This window comes from Salmo salar, chromosome 27 (assembly GCF_965601325.2).
Source record: "Salmo salar chromosome 27, fSalSal1, whole genome shotgun sequence".
In the NCBI taxonomy this organism is placed as follows: Eukaryota; Metazoa; Chordata; class Actinopteri; order Salmoniformes; family Salmonidae; genus Salmo; species Salmo salar.
Window position 1 is genome coordinate 12,723,100 of NC_138317.1, and position 20,776 is coordinate 12,743,875.

Consider the following 20,776-nt stretch of genomic DNA (forward strand, 5'->3'; position numbering starts at 1 on the left):
TTTGTCCCACTCCTCTTTGCAGATCTTCTCCAAGTCATTAAGGTTTCGAGGCTGACGTTTGGGTACTCGAACCTTCAGCTCCCTCCACAGATTTTCTATGGGATTAAGGTCTGGAGACTGGCTAGGCCACTCCAGGACCTTAATGTGCTTCTTCTTGAGCCACTCCTTTGTTGCCTTGGTTGTGTGTTTTGGGTCATTGTCATGCTGGAATACCCATCCACGACCCATTTTCAATGCCCTGGCTGAGGGAAGGAGGTTATCACCCAAGATTTGACGGTACATGGCCCCGTCCATCGTCCCTTTGATGCGGTGTAGTTGTCCTGTCCCCTTAGCAGAAAAACACCCCCAAAGCATAATGTTTCCACCTCCATGTTTGACGGTGGAGATGGTGTTCTTGGGGTCATAGGCAGCATTCCTCCTCCTCCAAACATGGCGAGTTGAGTTGATGCCAAAGAGCTCCATTTTGGTCTCATCTGACCACAACACTTTCACCCAGTTGTCCTCTGAATCATTCAGATGTTCATTGGCAAACTTCAGACGGGCATGTATATGTGCTTTCTTGAGCAGGGGGACCTTGCGGGCGCTGCAGGATTTCAGTCCTTCACGGCGTTGTGTGTTACCAATTGTTTTCTTGGTGACTATGGTCCCAGCTGCCTTGAGATCATTGACAAGATCATCCTGTGTAGTTCTGGGCTGATTCCTCACCGTTCTCATGATCATTGCAACTCCACGAGGTGAGATCTTGCATGGAGCCCCAGGCCGAGGGAGATTGACAGGTCTTTTGTGTTTCTTCCATTTGCGAATAATCGCACCAACTGTTGTCACCTTCTCACCAAGCTGCTTGGCGATGGTCTTGTAGCCCATTCCAGCCTTGTGTAGATCTACAATCTTGTCCCTGACATCCTTGGAGAGCTCTTTGGTCTTGGCCATGGTGGAGAGTTTGGAATCTGATTGATTGATTGCTTCTGTGGACAGGTGTCTTTTTTACAGGTAACAAGCTGCGGTTAGGAGCACTCCCTTTAAGAGTGTGCTCCTAATCTCAGCTCGTTACCTGTATAAAAGACACCTGGGAGCCAGAAATCTTTCTGATTGAGAGGGGGTCAAATACTTATTTCCCTAATTAAAATGCAAATCAATTTAGAACATTTTTAACATGCATTTTTCTGGATTTTTATGTTGTTATTCTGTCTCTCACTGTTCAAATAAACCTACCATTAAAATTATAGACTGATCATTTCTTTGTCAGTGGGCAAACATATCAAATACTTTTTTCCCTCACTGTACCAGGTAGAGTTCTATGAATATGGGAACTTCCCTGGAGTCATTGGCTGTATAAATGGATGTCATATTAGCATCAACCTTTATCCTGTCTTATCCCCTCCAAGCTATTGTGATCATCTGCCTCAAGAAATGACTACATTGCTGCATTAGAGAACAATTTTTTTCAAGAGTTTAGTTCATTACATAATTGTATTATTGGAGTGCAAAAGATGACTAACAATATTACACATTCCCTGAATGAATTTGTTGAATGAACGGTCCACCATCTGACTAAATGGTCATCATCGGGGTTACCTTCCAGGGGTTGCTAGCTATCATTGATCCCGATCAGCAGGTCCCCACGCTCATCTGTCTCTGATCTTACTGGGACCGCCACCAGTCTTGAAACGCTCCCTACGAGCAAGAGCATTTGTCTTCTGTAAGTAGATTGTTTTTCCACAGGACCTTAGAAAGACAACACAATAATATTTATATTATAAAAATGATTTGTGTCACAAATACATTTAGGCCCCACTGTGTTGTTTTACAGAAGAAAACAAACATTTCAAAATTACTGATTTGTAAAAGCTGTTGAAGTCCTTTTGTTTAATTCATTACAAATAGTAGTCCTTTTGAAGAGGGTTTTTTCAAAGTCACTGACATTTTTTTAACGTTTTCTTTTACCTCCGTCCATTGTTTGGTTTAGGTGACTTGGTCCAATTCCACACAAGTCTTATGTATTGGTGTCCCATCCCTGTTTTTTAAAGCATGCTCAGGTTAGCACTAACCTAATTAGGCTTCAGAAAGATTAACGGGTTAGTCCCTACTTCCCTTAGTCTGGGACTCCCTAGTCTAGAATGAATTAATCTGAAGCTAAGCAACGTCTCAGAAATAATTTTTTAAATATCTGGATTAATTTAAAGTGGATTTAGCCTAGTCTTGATTTAAATGAAACTCTGTCCGGGAAACCGCCCCTTAATCTTCCAACTCCAGCGTTGAGATTATTTATTTGTATGTGATTCATAGACCATAGACCATTGTCAAGGTAGAGGAAGTTGAACTAGTGAGTGAGTATGGAGCTTGTGGAAGAGGCTTGATCTGGGGAAGAGGATGTTGAACTAAAAGTTACATGTGGGACCACATAATAAAAAAATGGCGCCTTGCCAAATCTCATTTGGTGTAGAACAGCTATGGTTATTAATGATCAGGACTGTGACATCAATACATTAGACATCAATAGAAATGTATGAAGATCTATTCCAAATAAACCTAACCCAACATAAGCAGGATCATTTGAAAAGCCTATAAGCCTACATTTTCATCATACATACTAGAATCCATTGCTGCTCTGCAGGTGCTGTTACCCAGCTGGTGTTCTATTGTGCACCTGGTGCAACGACTTGGGCAAAGATCATTTTAGTTCAGTTCAGAAGAAACACAATGATACAACTGAAAGTCAGTCATTTATTCGTAAAATGCTGAGGGAGAAAATTACTTCCAACACATTTCTTTATCGTTTAGATGACAATTACCAGAGTGATATTCATTCATCTTGATAATTATACTGAACAAAAATATAAACTCAACATGTTAAGTGTCTGTCCCAGAAATGTTCCATACGCACAAAAAGTGTATTTTTCTCAAATGTTTACATTGCTGTTAGTGAGCATTTCACCTTTGCCAAAATAATCCATCCACCTGACAAATGTGGCATATCAAGAAGCTGATAGAACAGCATGATCATTACACAGGTGCACCTTGTGCTGGGGACAATAAAAGGCCACTCTAAAATGTGCAGTTGTGTCACACAACACAATGCCACAGATGTCTCAAATTTTGAGGGAGCGTTGCCCGATAATTGTATGTTAATTTCTCTACCATTAGCCGCCTCCAACGTAATTTTAGAGAATTTGGCAGTACGTCTAACCGCAGACCACATGTATGGAGCCGTGTGGGCGAGCGGTTTGCCGATGTCAATGTTGTGAGCAGTGTCCCATGGTATGTGCAGGCATAAACTAAAGACAACCAACACAATTGCATTTTATTGATGGCTATTTGAATGCACAGAAATACCGTGACGAGATCCTGAGGCCCATTGTGATGCCCATTTTTTTAAGGTATCTATGACCAACAGAGATATATATATATATATATATATATAGATATATATATAGATATATATATATATATATATATAGATATATATATATATAGATATATATATCTGTATTCCCAATCATGTGAAATCCATAGATTAGGGCCTAATACATTTATTTCAATTGACTGATTTCCTCATATGAACTGTAAAGTGTTGCATGTTGCATTTATATTTTTGTTCAGTATACTTTGAATAAACACAGGGTTGGCTTTCTTAGGAATAGATATGTGCTTCTTTCTCTTACAAGGAAATGAGGGCTGAAAAAATGTTCAGAAACAAACAAATGCTTTATGGGGAATGCAACCAAAATTCCCACAGGATGAAAACTCTTAAATCACATAGAACAAAGGTTGCATGAGAAAACCAAAGATTTTGGTGATATTGTATTCTCAGTTCCCTTATTTTCTAAGAATTCTGTGATGTCTGATTGGCTCTCCAATTCCCATCTGTTGCACCTAAGATCTGGGAAACTTTCCCATGGCCGGGACACAATTAGCAAAGTGTGTATGTGTGTGTCTCAGTGGGCCATTGAATTATCTGCACCAGATGGTCACAAACAAACAAGGCTCTTCTGAGATGATTGAGCACAAGAACTCTCTTCTTCAAATTGAGCTGTTTGTTTTTCATAACTGAAGGGGACACTGGAAGAGAAGGCCTACATTCGTCATGATGCAAATATATTGATAAGTCACTTTGGCCTAGAGAGATTTACATGGTTATCAAAACGTCACACCAGCGTAAGCCTACACAAAACACAGCCCATATTTTAAGTGTTTCTAAAATCCCCTATGGGAAAATGAATGGTGGAAAAACGATTGGAAACATTTCCCTGTTTGACTGCTAGGTTTTAAGGGTAATATGACTCATACTGTGCTACTCTATTATCTGTAGGGTTTTCAGGAGTTAGCTTTGGTCCGAATGGCTGCATATGAACTACAATTCCGACGTGTGAATAATCACTTTTCAGTGCTTGTAGCCTAGTGGTTAGAGCATTGGGCCAGTAACCGGAAGGTTGCTGAATCGAATCTCTGAGCTGACAAGGTAAATATCTATCGTTCTGCCCCTGAGCAAGGCAGTTAACCCACTGTTCCCCGGGCCCCGAAGACATGGATGTCAGTTAAGGCAGCCCCCCCACATCTCTCTTGATTCAGAGGGGTTTGGGTTAAACGCAGAAGACACATTTCAGTTGAATACATTGTTGGACAACTGACTTTTCCTCTTATTTTCTCTTTGTTCAGTTTCTCTTATCTCGTCTCAATGTGAACCAGTGAGATACTTGTATAAAATACATTGGAAGCGAAACGACCAGAAGAATAACATCTGATATAATAACAAAATGGCTTAGTTTGTATGTAGACAATGAGGTAATGTTGACTTGATCTTTTAACCATGAGAAATCACTGATTCGCTGAAAGCATAATAAAGAGCAGATGACTGTTGGTAGTCTGGAAGTATCTGTAAGACTGTTTCTGGTCACTGGTTTGCTTTACCATGTGGCAGATGGTTATATACACAACAAACACACCTTGTTTGAGATTTGTGGGGTGAGAATTCCTTTCCAACAAACTCTCTAGGAATATAAAGTGATTGTGTGTTTATGCGCTCTCTTGGGAAGAATATACATTGATCTACATTGATTGTCAGCCTGCAAACAAAAATATAAATGCAACAATTTCAAAGACTTTACTGAGTTACAGTTCAAATAAGGAAATGAGTCAATTGAAATAAATTCATTAGGCCCTAATCAATAGATTTCACATGACTGGGAATATAGAAATGCATCTGTTGGTAACAGTTCTGCATGGCCAAAATTCCTCCACAGTGACATGAAAGACTGATCAACAACTACAGGAAGTGTTTGGTTGGAGTCATTGCAGCTAAAGGTGGCACAACCAGTTATTGAGTGTAAGGGGGCAATTACTTTTTCACACAGCGGCATTGGGTGTTGCATAACTTTGTTTATGAAACAACTGTCATTGTTGTGTTCACTCAGGTTCCCTTTATCTAATATTAGGTTTTGATCGAAGATCTGATAACATTCAGAATGCAAAATATGCAAAAGTAGAGACAATTAGAAAGAGGGACAATACTTTTTCACAGCAATGTTTGGGGTGAGTTGGACCGCAGAGTGAAGGAAAAACAGCCAACAAGTGCTCGGCATATGTGGGAACTCCTTCAAGACTGTTGGAAAAGCATTCCAGGTGAAGCTGTTTGCGAGAATGCCAAGAGAGTGCAAAGCTGTCAAAGGCAAAGGGTGGCTACTTTGAAGAATCTAAAATATACTTTTTTGGTTACTACATGATTCCATATGTGTTATTTCATAAAACCCTTGAATCAGTAGGTATGTCCAAACTGTTGACTGGTACTGTTTACGTCCATGAAGTACAAAACATTCCCGAGGAGCAACGGTTATGGTTAGTACAAAATAATTAGCTGGGATAGGGGAAAAAGTGTGTGTGTGTGTGTGTGTGTGTGTGTGGAAACTCAGCAAAAAAACATACAGCCCTTTTTCAGGACCCTGTCTTTCAAAGATAATTCATAAAAATCCAAATAACTTCACAGATCTTCATTGTAAAGGGTTTAAACACTGTTTCCCATGCTTGTTCAATGAACCATGAACAATTAATGAGCATGCACCTGTGGAACGGTCGTTAAGACACTAACAGCTTACAGATGGTAGGCAATTAAGATCACAGTTATGAAAACTTAGGACACTAAAGAGGCCCAGGGTCCCTGCTCATCTGCATAAATGTGCCTTAGGCATGCTGCAAGGAGGCATGAGGACTGTAGATGTGGCCAGGGAAAGAAATTGCAATGTCCTTACAGTGAGACGCGTAAGACAGCGCTACAGGGAGACAGGACGGACAGCTGATCGTCCTCGCAGTGGCAGACCACATGTAACAACACCTGCACAGGATCGGTACATCCGAACATCACACCTGCGGGACAGGTACAGGATGGCAATAACAACTGCCCGAGTTACACCCGGAAAGCACAATCCCTTCATCAGTGCTCAGACTGTCCGCAATAGGCTGAGAGAGGCTGGACTGAGGGCTTGTAGGCCTGTTGTAAGGCAGGTCCTCACCAGACATAACCGGCAACAACATAGCCTATGGGCACAAACCCACCGTCGCTGGACCAGACAGGACTGGTAAAAAGTGCTCTTCACTGACGAGTCGCGGTTTTGTCAAAGCAGAGGTGATGGTCGGATTCACGTTTATCGTCGAAGGAATGAGCGTTAAACCGAGGCCTGTACTCTGGAGCGAGATCAATTTGGAGGTGGAGGGTCCGTCATGGTCTGGGGTGGTGTGTCACAGCATCATCGGACTGAGCTTGTTGTCATTGGTGGCAATCTCAACACTGTGCGTTAAATGGAAGACATCCTCCTCCCTCATGTGATACCCTTCCTGCAGGCTCATCCTGACAGGATCCTCCAGCGTGACAATGCCACCAGCCATACTGCTCATTCTGTGCATGAATGTCAGTGTTCTGCCATGGCCAGCAAAGAGCCTGGATCTCAATCCCATTGAGCACGTCTGGGACCTGTTGGATCGGAGGGTGAGGGCTAGGGCCATTCCCCCCAGAAATGTCTGGGAACTTGCAGGTGCCTTGGTGGAAGAGTGGGGTAACATCTCACAGTAAGAACTGGCAAATCTGGTGCAGTCCATGAGGAGGAGATGCACTGCAGTACTTAATGCAGCTGGTGGCTACACCAGATACTGACTGTTACTTTTGATTTTGACCCCCCTTTGTTCAGGGACACATTATTCAATTTCTGTTAGTCACATGTCTGTGGAACTTGTTCAATTTATGTCTCAGTTGTTGAATCTTGTTATGTTCATAGAAATATTTACACATGATTAGTTTTCTGAAAATAAACGCAGTTAACAGTGAGTGGACGTTTCTTTTTTGTTGAGTTTATGTATGTATGTATGTATGTATGTATGTATGTATGTATGTATGTATGTATAGTTGAAGTCGGAAGTTTACATACACCTTAGCCAAATACATTTAAACTCCGTTTTTCACAATTCCTGATATTTAATCCTCGTAAACATTCCCTGTCTTATGTCAGTTAGGATCACCACTTTATTTTAATAATGTGAAATGTCAGAATAATAGTAGAGTGAATTATTTACTTCAGCTTTTATTTCTTGCATCACATTCCCAGTGGGTCAGAAGTTTACATACACTCAATTAGTATTTGGTAGCATTGCCTTTACATTGCTTAACTTCCACAATGTTCCCACAATAAGTTGGGTGAATTTTGACCCATTCCTCCTGACAGAGATGGTGTAACTGTAACGATCATCTGAAAGAGGGGACCAAGATGCAGCATGGTGAGTGTTCATATTGAATTTTAATAATACAAAACACTTGAACATAAGAAACAAACGAACGCCAACAGTTCTGTCAGGTGCAAACCACACAACAGAAACAACTACCCACAAAAACCCAAAGGAAAACAGGATGCCTAAGTATGGCTCCCAATCAGCGACAACGAAGTACAGCTGTCCCTGATTGAAAGCCATACCAGGCCAAAACAAAGAAATACAAAAACATAGAAAAAAGGACATAGAATGCCCACCCAAATCACACCCTGACCAAACCTAAATAGAGACATAAAAAGGCTCTCTCGGGTCAGGGCGTGACAGTAACTGAGTCAGGTTTATAGGCCTCCTTGCTCGCACATGCTTTTTCAGTTCAGCACACAAATTGTCTATAGGATTGAGGTCAGGGCTTTGTGATGGCCACTCCAATACCTTGACTTTGTTGTCCTTAAACCATTTTGACACAATTCTGGAAGTATGATTGGGGTAATTGTCCAATTGGAAGACCCATTTGCGACAAAGCTTTAACTTCCTGAGAGATGTCTTGAGATGTTGCTTTAATATATCCACATAATTTTCCTACCTCATGATGCCATCTATTTTGTGAAGTGCACCAGTCCCTCCTGCAGCAAAGCCCCCCCACAACATGATGCTGCCACCCCCGTGCTTCACAGTTGGGATGGTGTTCTTCGGCTTGCAAGCGTCCCCCTTTTTCCTCCAAACATAATGATGGTCATTATGGCCAAACAGTTCTATTTTTGTTTCATCAGACCAGAGGACATTTCTCCAAAAAGTACAATCTTTTTCCCCATGTGCAGTTGCAAACCGTAGTCTGGCTTTTTTTATGGTGGTTTTGGTGCAGTGGCTTCTTCCTTGCTGAGTGGCCTTTCAAGTTATGTCGATATAGGACTCGTTTTACTGTGGATATAGATACTTTTGTATCTGTTTCCTCCAGCATCTTCACAAGGTCCTTTGCTGTTGTTCCTGGATTGATTTGCACTTTTTCCATCAAAGTACGTTAATCTCTAGGAGACAGAACGCGTCTCCTTCCTGAGCGGTATGACGGCTGCGTGGTCCCATGGTGTTTATACTTGCGTACTATTGTTTGTACAGATGAACGTGATACCTTCAGGCGTTTGGAAAATGCTCCCAAGGATGAACCAGACTTGTGGAGGTCTACCATTTTTTTCTGAGGTCTTGGCTGATTTCTTTTGATTTTCCCATGGTGTCAAGCAAAGAGGCACTGAGTTTGAAGGTAGGCCATGAAATACATCCACAGGTACACCTCCAATTGACTCAAATGATGTCAATTAGCCTATCAGAAGCTTCTAAAGCCATGACATAATTTTCTGGAATTTTCTAAGCTGTTTAAAGGCACAGTCAACTTAGTGTATGTAAACTTCTGACCCACTGGAATTGTGAAACAGTGAATTATAAGTGAAATAATCTGTCTGTAAACAATTGTTGGAAAAATGACTTGTGTCATGCACAAAGTAGATGTCCTAACCGACTTGCCAAAACATTAGTTGTTAACAAGAAATTTGTGGAGTGGTTGAAAAAAGAGTTTTAATGACTCCAACCTAAGTGTATGTAAACTTCCGACTTCAACTGTACATACATATACACAAACTTTTGTTTGTCAAATGCCAGCAATTCTTTCTGGCAAACAGTTCTTCAACGAAACAAGACAGAGGTAGACTTCTCTGGCCTTGCAACAGCAAGTCTAGGGGATTATTCTGCTCCTTGTCCTAAGACTTGTGTAGTCAGTGTATTTTCACAGGTTCAGCCTTGTGCACACTCAGTCAGGATATGTGTGCCTAAAGAGTTCCTGCACTGGAGATGCTGTGGCTATTTCCACAGACATAGCAGGGTTGTCACTGGATCAGGGTGAAGGTTGGAATGTCTTTACAGTTCTCCGTTGCAGGCGTCCTTTGTGAGTGAGTTGTTACACATAAGAACTCCCTGGGGGGTTCAGCTCCTGCTGAGGCTCTGCTTGTGGTTAGAACTGCAAAGTCTGTCTTCAGGTCTTCACCTTGATTATCTGTGAAATCCAGGACACTTTCCTTTGAAAGCAACAGATGGTCGATGTGTACTGTGCACTGTGTCTCAGACCGTCATGAATCAGGTAAGTAACTAGTCAAAGGCGCTTGAGCACTGTTGCTCTGATTCACTTTTCTTTCCCGTCACAGAAGTTGCTGACACGAACAGAGTTGTCTCCTGTCAGGCTTCTTAGAGTAGAAAGAGATCTGTTGTGATAAGTATTTTGTTTTTGTTGTTTGTCTTCCACGGTTCTGGAAGATCAGGAATGAGTAGGATGAATCTGGTCCGTAGCTGACATTTTAGGAAGAGTTCCGCTGGCTTGCCGCCCATCACAGTGTGTGGTGTGCATCTGTACATCAAAAAGAAGTTTGCCAGTCAATGTTGTAGTGTCACAGTTTTACAAGACTCTTCTCCCAGAACGACTTCAGTCTGCACTGTCCTTTCCGCTGCTCCATTGGAAGCAGGGTGATACGCTGGTACAAGCGTTTGCTTGATACCGTTGCGCCTTGTACTCCGTGGACGTAAATTGTGGTTCACTAGAGACTATTTCCTCTGGCAGTCCATGAGAAGAAAAGAGATTCCACTGAACTTCTATGGTTTTGGCTGAGGTCGTGGCAGACATCGGGATTACCTCCAACCATTTTGAATGGCTGTCGACGAGTACTAAAACGTACTGTTTGTCTGTCTCGGCAAAGTCAATGTGTGTTTTCTGCCATACACTGCTTGACCACAGTTTTGTACTGTTACTTTGATGTCACTGTCTAGGTTGGGCCACCACACATAGCTTCTTGCAAACGCCTTAATATGACAAGTGCCCGGGTGTCCTTGATGTAGATCACTCAGTCTTTCTCAGTGTGCTGAGGGAATGATGACACTCAGTCCCCAAAATACACATCCATGTTCTTCAAACAGCTCGGTCATTCGGTTGAAGAACGGTCGTAGAGCTTCATCCTCTTTGTAGTTTGGCCATCCATTTAAAGTGAACTCTCGCACTCTGCTTCGAGTTGGGTCTTTGCGTGTGCTCTGTGAAATATCACTCGCCTGCACAGGCAACTCATCCACGAAAGAGATGTGAAAGACGTTACCCTCGTCAGTTGTTTTCTCTTCATTGTCTCTCAACAACCGGGAAAGCGAGTGTGCATTTGCATGGCCCTCTGATTTTCAGTATTCAACCTCATAGGTGTATGCCATCAGGATCAGTGCCCACCGCTGCATCCTCAATGCTGCTAAGGTAGGGATGGCTGACCCAGGATTGCCAAGAGTGGTTTGTGGTCTCTAGTGAGTATGAACATTCGTCCATACAGGTATTTGTGGAATTTCTTTACTCCAAATATCAAAGCCAGCGCTTCTTTCTGGGAATACTTGTATGCAATGCAAACACTATTGGCTTTTCCTCTCCATGATATGTGATATGACAGCGCCAAGTCCAGAAGGAGACGCGTGGCCATCTATCCTCGCCTGCTTCTTTGTGTCATAGTGTATAACTGCTGTCTCTTTGCGTTGTGGAACGCTGCTTTGCACTCCGGTGTTCATTTCAAGGTAACCTCCTTTTTTAGCAGGGTTGTACTGGTTGTAACAGTGTAGACAGAGCCTACCGTAGATGTTCAAATGTCCTAGGAATGAACAGAGTTCGGTCACATTTGTGGGACTTGGGGCATTCACAATGGCTGTCACTTTCTCTTCAGTGAGGTGCAGCCCTTTTCTGTCAATCAGATGTCCTAACTACTCCACTTTGTCTCTTATGAACTTTCACTTGGCCCGTTTCACCCTAACACCATAGCCAGCTCTAGTTGTTGATAAGCATGCGATAAGTCTAACGTGGTGAACAGTGTGCCTTCAGCCAGTGTCGCAAACAGGTCCTCTGTTGGGCAGTGAGTACGTTTCCTCTTCCACACTCTGGTTAAGAGTAATCTTGTAGTCCCTACAGATCTAGATTGACTTATCTGCCTTTGGAACCACCACAATTGATGCAGCCCATGCACTTCTCTCTGTTTTTGATATAATTCCCATGCCTTACAATCTCTCTAGCTCTTTGTCCACTGCTTCTTTAAGCCCATAGGGCACAGGTCTGGCTTTTTGGAAGATAGACTTGGCATCTGGCCTAGTCTTGATGCTAGCTTTAATTTATCTGATGGTGCTGGTGGAACACTGCCTCTACATCAGCATCAATAGCATCTCCTAAAGTTTTGACTGCAAACATGTTGGCCCAGTTTAGTTTGATTGTATTCAACCAGTTATGGTCTAGGAGTGCTGGTTGATCTCCCATCACTATAACGAGGGGTAGCTTGGCTCTCTGCTCTTTGTATTTGTGACCCGATTCAGGAAACTAAGCGTATGTCGCAAGTCACAATTTCACAGGAGAGACGTCTGAACATAATTTAAAAATATATATTTTTTATCAAAATGCTTTTTTTGGCAGAATTGCCTTCTCAAACATGTCAACTTTCATTGGCCTTAATAACAAACTTGTATGCCATCTGTAAATACGAATAAAATAGTTAAATTATGAGCCTTGTTGGTTAAGCCACAGAAAAAATGTGCAACCTTCCCACTAGCCATGATTGACTGAGAAAATGAGTGGGCTGGACATGCCGAGAGAGGAGTTCGGATTGGTCTGCCATAGAAGGCTTCTGGCTATTTGAGCTTGTCAGTCTGTGTTGTTGGTAATCCTGTCAAACGCGGCTTTTAAAAAAAAGTATTGTGTAGTGGAGCTGCATAAGTGTTACTCTCCACTTTCTGGAGGATCAAGTTTTGAAATCAGTGGAATTAGAGTATGATCGCTAAAGAGATGGAGAAAACACCTGTCTCCGGATGACATTTTCAAACATTGAACATGGTTGGTTAGCTCCCAGCACTGTGGCATTGTTGGCACTGTTCATTGTTGTTTAACTAGCTAACGTTAGCTGGCTGGCTTGTTAGCTAACGTTACATGACGTGTGTACAACACCCGTTGAATATGGCAGGTGTCAGTAAATGTCTGCAAAAAAGCGTATTGAAATTGTGGCCAGCAGAGCTGGTTAGGCAGTTTTCATGTTATCCAGAGGTAAACAAATCATCGGCCAGAGTGTCAAGTGTGCGCTCCGAGAGCGAAATGAGATGGGTGGGGCTAAAGCTTAAGAGGGTGTGAACGATGCTGAATGGGTGTAGACAAAGAAGAGCTCTTCACTAAGATAGCAAAACATTCAAAGATGATTTTGTCAAAAGTGAGTTTACAAGTTGATACATTTTCAAAGCAGAATTACTTTCCTATTGTTCCTCAAATGCAGTGTATGATATACCGTTTTGTAGCTCTGAGTCGCTACTTTTATCTAAATGTAAACAAACAAATTTCAAATGTTGCTATATAAGACCAAATCCAGGTGGTGTGTCACAATATAACCTAGTAAGGGTATGTTCTCACCAGAGAAGGTAGAGAGCTGCATATTGCTTTTCTCAATGGGTAGGTGAGAGAGTGATTCATTGTACACCTTCTCAGACACTAGTCTCACTACAGCTCCGCTATCAAATCAAATCAAATGTATTTATATAGCCCTTCTTACATCAGCTGATATCTCAAAGTGCTGTACAGAAACCCAGCCTAAAATCCCAAACAGCAAGCAATGCAGGTGTAGAAGCACGGTGGCAAGGAAAAACTAACTAGAAAGGCCAAAACCTAGGAAGAAACCTAGAGAAGAACCAGGCTATGAGGGGTGGCCAGTCCTCTTCTGGCTGTGCAGGGTGGAGATTATAACAGCACATGGCCAAGATGTTCAAATGTTCATAAATGACCAGCGTAGCAAATAATAATAATCATAGTAGTTGTCGAGGGTGTAACAAGTCAGTAACACAAGAGTAAGTGTCAGTTGGCTTTTTCATAGCCGATCTTTGAGAGTATCTCTACCGCTCCTGCTGTCTCTAGAGAGTTGAAAACAGCAGGTCTGGGACAGGTAGCATGTCCGGTGAACAGGTCAGGGTTCCAGCAGGTCTGGGACAGCAGGTGTGGGACAGGTAGAACGTCCGGTGAACAGGTCAGGGTTCCATAGCCGCAGGCAGAACAGTTGGAACTGGAGCAGCAGCACGGCCAGGTGAACTGGGGACAGCAAGGAGTCATCAGGCCAGGTAGTCCTGAGGCATGGTCCTAGGGCTCAGGTCCTCCGAGAGAGAGAAAGAAAGAAAGAGAGAAAGAGAATTAGAGAGAGCATATTTAAATTCACACAGGACACTGGAAAAGACAAGAGAAATACTCCAGATGTGACAGACTGACCCTAGCCCCCCGACACATAAACTACTGCAGCATAAATACTGGAGGCTGAGACAGGAGGGGTCAGGAGACACTGTGGCCCCATCCGATGAAACCCCCAGACAGGGCCAAACAGGTAGGATATAGCCCCACCCACTTTGCCAAAGCACAGCCCCCACACCACTGGAGGGATATCTCCAACCACCAACCTACCATCCCGAGACAAGGCCGAGTATAGCCCACAAAGATCTCCGCCACGGCACAACCCAAGGGGGGGCGCCAACCCAGACAGGAAGACCACGTCAGTGACTCAACCCACTCAAGTGACGCACCCCTCCCAGGGACGGCATGGAAGAACACCAGTAAGCCAGTGACTCAGCTATCTAACTGCATTTCTACTCTCTTGCCCTCTAAATGTACATTTACAGCAATGCCATTATTTCCATCTGAAGCTGTGTATACTGTATAAACTACATAAAGTTAATATTCATTTTACTTTCGTTTAACTTCATTTTCAACATACTGAGTCTGGCCTTGCGTTTTTATATTCAAACAAGAAAAAAAATATATAATTCCTGTTTGAATTTACCTGAGTTGAGTGATTACGTCTACCACATCAGTAACAGGGCTGGTGCTGCTTATCATCCTTGTTTTTCCCAGTCCTTGAGTAGGAACACTTTTTCCAGTCCCCTTTCTTTTTCGGAGAAAACACTTTGTTTACTGTTGCCGCCTCCTTCACTTTCCCAGCAAATTCAAGAGTATTCCTAGATGCCCTCTCCATTGAAAAAGCAATCTCACACGCTCCCTTAAACATAACATCACTTTCCGCTAGCAATTTTCTCTGTATTGCCTCGCTTTTCAAACCACTCACAAAACGGTCGCACAGTATTTATGCTGCAATAGTTTATGTGTCGGGGGGCTAGGGTCAGTCTGTTATATCTGAAGTATTTCTCCTGTCTTATCCAGTGTCCTGTGTGAATTTAAGTATGCTCTCTCTAATTCTCTCTTTCTCGCTTTCTTTCTTTCTCTCTCTGTACAGCACTTTGAGATATCAGCTGATGTAAGAAGGGCTATATAAATAAATGTAATTTGATTCATTTAAATTTAACAACCCCTCCTTCCACATCATATACTCCTCCACATCAAAAAAGACAGCTTCTGTAACGGCCGTTGTTGGAATGAGACCAAGGCGCAGCATGGGTTGGGTTCATTATACTTTAATATAAACGGTGAAACAGCAAAAAACAAAACAAGAAGCAACACAACGAATGAACAGTTTCGCAGGCTACTCACAGCAATGCAAAAACAACTTCCCACACAGACAGGTGGAAAAAGGGCTACCTAAGTATGGCTCCCAATCAGCGACAACGATGTACAGCTGTCCCTGATTGAGAGCCATACCAGGCCAAAACACAGAAATACAAAACATAGATAGGGAACATAGAATGCCCACCCCCAACTCACGCCCTGACCAAACCACAATAGACATAAAAAGGAACTCTAAGGTCAGGGCGTGACAGCTACAACAGTATCCCTGTTCACCTGAGCCTTCCTGACCTCTGCTTCTAAGCAGAGCACTGGGTCCATAGTTCCCCTACCCTTCCTGAACCCACTCTGATGTGGCGATACTAGCCCCCTGCTCTCCAGGAAGTAAGTTAGCCTCTCCGTAATCATACGTTCCATAAGCTTACATACATGTGATGATAAAGCTATTGGCTGATAGCTTGTTGACCTCATTGGGTTTTTCCCTTCACAATTACTGCCTCCCACATATATATTGGGGTTAAATAAATATATAAACATAGAGATATATATTATACAACTTTTGAAGTTAATATAATGCCATTGTTAAGTGAGAAAACCACTCTGGATGAATTTGGACAGCTCCTCCGGATGTGAGCATTGAAAAAGTTTTAAATTCAATGTCTATTGATATGAAAAACCATTTCAAAGTAGAGAAGTGTAGGCAAGAGATAATAAAGAAACATTCCATCATTGTTGACAAAGATGGAATATGGAATCTGTCTGATATATAAAAAGCTTGGGGAAAAATACAGAGAATATCTAATTCCTTGACACAGACACGATGGTCTTTAACTGTATTGGCCAAAGTAAAAAAACAGGATGAGAAATTATTTCTGGAGAATCATGACAGGACATTGCAGAGAGAAAGGGATAGTTTGAAAGCTCTCGGTGAACAAATAAAGACCATAAAAGGTAGAAATTCAACTAATGCAGCCGGAGACATGGGAGAAAAAGTCAGATTTGACCCCCATGTCTCCTCCATAAATTCTGCCATTGAATCAGGCAAGGCAGATCAGGTTTCAAGCATCTGGTCGGCACTGCCTGGCTTTGGGTCAACAGAGTCTGATAGCAGTGACGAACAATGTCTTAGGCCAACAAGAACACAGGCTGTAAAAGGAAGCAAAGATAAACTTCTAGTGACAGTAATCACACATAAATCAGCATCTCCAAAACAGTTGGATGAATGGTCAGAAACTTTTAAGCATTCACGGGATATGGTTATCAGAGTTACAGAGGCAAGAAAAAGTATGTGAACACTTTGGAATTACCCGAATTTCTGCATAAATTGGTCATAATACTTGTTCTGATCTTCATCTAAGTCACAAGAATAGACAAACACAGTCTGCTTAAACTAATAACACACAATTATACGTTTTCATGTCTTTATTGAACACACTGTGTAAACATTCACAGTGCAGGGTGGGAAAGTATGTGAACCCTTGGATTTAATAACTGGTTGACCCTCCTTTGGCAGCAATAACCTCAACCAAACAGTTTCTGTAGTTGCGTATCAGACCTGCACAATGGTCAGGAGGAATTTTGGATCATTCCTCTTTACAAAACTGTTTCAGTTCAGCAATATTCTTTGGATGTCTGGTGTGAACTGCTCTCTCGAGGTCATGCCACAGCATCTCAATCGGTTTGAGGTCAGGACTCTGACTGGTCCACTCCAGAAGGCGTATTTTCTTCTGTTGAAGCCATTCTGTTGTTGATTTACTTCTGTTTTGGGTCGTTGTCCTGTTGCATCACCCAACTTCTGTTGAGCTTCAATTGGCGGACAGGTAGCCTTACATTCTCCTGCAAAATGTTTTTATAAACATGGGAATTCATTTTTCCGTCGATGATAGCAAGCTGTCCAAGCCCTGAGGCAGCAAGGTAGCACCAAACCATGATGCTCCCTCCACCTCCACCATATTTTTTCTCCACACATACTCAACTTTAGTTTAATCTGTCCACAGAATATTTTCCTGTAGTGCTGTGGAACATCCAGCACTTTTGCAAACTTCAGCAATGTTTTTTTTGGACAGCAGTGACTTCTTCCATGGTGTCCTTCCATGAACACCATTCTTGTTTTGTGTTTTACATATGTTTTACATATCGTAGACTCATCAACAGAGAAGTTAGCATGTTCCAGAGATTTCTGTAAGTCTTATGCTGACACTAGGATTCTTCTTAACCTCATTGAGCATTCTGTGCTGTGCTCTTGCAGTCATCTTTGCAGGACAGCCACTCCTAGGGAGAGTAGCAACAGTGCTGAACTTTCTCCATTTATAGACAATGTGTCTTACCGTGGACTGATGAACATCAAGGCTTTTAGCGATTCTTTTTTAACCCTTTCCAGCTTTATGTAAATCAACAATTTTTAATCTTAGGTCTCCTGAGATCTCTTTTGTTCGAGGCATGGTTCACATCAGACAATGCTTCACGTGAATAGCAAACTCACATTTTGTGAGTGTTTTATATTGTAGCAGGGCAGCTCTAACCAACATCTCCAATCTCGTCTCATTGATTGGATGACTCCAATTAGCTTTTGGTCATTACTCTCGGGGTTCACATACTTTTTCCAACCTACACTATGAATGTTTAAATTATGAATTCAATATAGACAAGAAAAATACAATAATTTGTGTTTTATTAGTTTAAGCACACTGTGTTTGTCTAATGTTGTGACTTAGAGGAAGATCAGATCACTGATCATTTGTTGACCAATTTATGCAGACATCCAGGTAATTGCAAAGGGTTCACATACTTTTTCTTGCAACTGTATGCAGGTTCCGAGTGAAACCAACAACATTATTCATTCAGTAGAAGAGAAACCTGGTGTATGTCATTATTGTCAGAATTTCTGGTCACTGGCAACGAGAATGTCGGAAAAGAAAACGTGTTCTTATGAGGAACGGCCAGGAGAAGCAGGGTCAGTCTAAGGGAAAATGGAGTCAAGACAACAGCCCCAATGACACAATGCAGATGCAGAAATTTATGAAGCTCTCTCTGGCTCAGCAGCAGCTTGCTGGATGCTGTTGAGGGAAACTAATAGATCCCCTCTTACGTCCCATTTTATCTGGTGTACATATGAAATCTGATGGAATATATGTGAACATGATGTTTAACAACTTTGCAGTAGATTTTCTAGTAGATACGGGTGCTGAAGTCAATGTATTGCCCATATCTTATGCAAAACATAATTTATATGTCCTTAGTACACGGGCAAGCAGATGAGAGTGAGAGCAACAGGAGTGGGGGGGGGGGGGGGGGTTATGAAACAAACCTAACCATTATCTATTTCTATTGGTCCAATGAAGATTGATGCAGGGGTGTGGATTGGCAAATTAGACAACTGCAGGCCTCTACAGTTCAGAACCATCCTATTTGGACTACAAAGAAAAATGAGTGTGGAACTTTGGATACGGAACCAGTGTGATTGACAGGTGTTGCCCCACCTTGCACAAAACAATATCCCATTATCAAGGAAGCTATGGACACTACTAAAGTAGTGATTAAAGATCTATGGGACATGGGTATAGTTGAAAAGAGACCATGTAATCCAGCTACTCTGATGTATCCTATAGATACCACATTACTTGAACACGACTGTTGTGAGTTGTTTTGGATCAGCTCTCTGATGGGTTTATAGTCATCCGTTGGAAAACCCTGAGTTTATCTTATACACAGACGGTTCAAGCATTGTGGAGGGGGGTGTGAGGCAGGCTGGGCATGGGCAGTTAATGGGCAGTTACTACAATGGACAATGTGATAAAACCAGGCACGTTAGATTTGAGAAACGCAGACGTTCACTTTATGAATGACACAATGCTTAACTATTGCATACAACTCTCTAATGGGAAATAACTCCTGGGGGGATGGTAAATAAATACAGTTGAAGTCAGAAGTTTACATACACCTTAGCCAAATACATTTACATGTTACCTTTGACCCTGACCTCTGTCTATACAAATGTAATGGTGTGACCTCACTCTCTTTGCTCTCTGCCTCACAGCTTCTCATCGTCTCACTCAACTGTGAGTTGCCAGTTCTTATGATCGTTTCTTTATATTCTTGAGAACTTTGCAAAATATTTCTTGGGAGTTTCTCAATTAATATCTCGAGGATGAGTGATGGACAAAATCCAAATTCAGTCAATTGATTATGCAACAGGTAAACCCATAAATTAGGTGTCTTGACAGCATGCAATCATTCTGCAAAAGATTATCTGAATGTATAATTTCGCAAAGACCTTCAGTCATCCTCCATCATTCTAAAGTGTACAAGTGGGGATCTAATTTGTTCAGGGACAGAAGCTAACAGTCTTACATGTAGATGGATACAACCAGCAGGTGGAGATAGAATTGTATTCTGTAAATAGAAAGTCAGGAGTGAACTGACCTGTGGTGGAGGAGGTGCAGTTATTACAAAAGGTTGACTGTGCTCCCTTTACAAAACAAGAAAAAAATCATAATACCCAATATCCAGGCAAATATGCCATGCTTGTATATACAGTTCTGTATCATTCCTTGTAATAATGAGTATTTCTTACATACAGGAACATCGCTAAGTGACAGTGTGGGAAGAGTGTACAGAGGGATATTTCTCCAGCGTTGCTTCAGCATCCAAAAGACTGCCTCCTGTCTGATCTATGGTGCCAGACAGGTAAATACTGTATGTTCCAACATTATTCATAGGTCAAGTCATAGTCATATAAATCAGTGTGTTTATCCATGTGTAATCATCAATACTTTTGGTCAATTAAGTTAGTCAGGGTATCATCATGTGTTCCCTCTGAGTCTATCATTGTGTGTGTTATATACAACTAAATTGAATGTTATTAAAATCACACAGAGAAAGGAAGAAGGCCTAGTGCAATCGTGCCAATCTCTTCAAGGCATTCATGATATTGCAGTGAATATGCTGTCAAGTGACACATCTTTGTGTCAACGTCTGTGAACAAGACCATTACAACATCGGTAAAATGAGTAGAGGGAAAGTGAATGAATTGAGAAAATATGTTGTGAGGAGGTGACGCAGCCTGTGCTTGAAATCCAATGACCAAATACTGTGGTATTCTGCTTACCTAAAATGGGGAAGTTACAGTGGTGGAAAAAGTCCCCAATTTTCCTACTTGAGTAAAAAGATACCTTAATAGAAAATGACTCAAGTGTAAGTACTACTTGAATAAAACTCCAAATGTATTTGGTTTTAAATATACTTAAGTATCAAAAGTAAATATAGTTGCTCAAATATACTTAATAATCAAAAGTAAAAGTATAAATCATTTCAAATACCTTATATTAAGCAAACCAGATGACAGCACAATTTAAAAATATTACGGATAGACAGCGGCACACTCCAACACTCAGACATCATTTACAAAAAAAACATTTATGTTTAGTGAGTCCTCCAGATTAGAGGTAGTATGGTTGACCAAGGATGTTCTCTTGATAAATGAGCGAATTGGACAATTTCCCT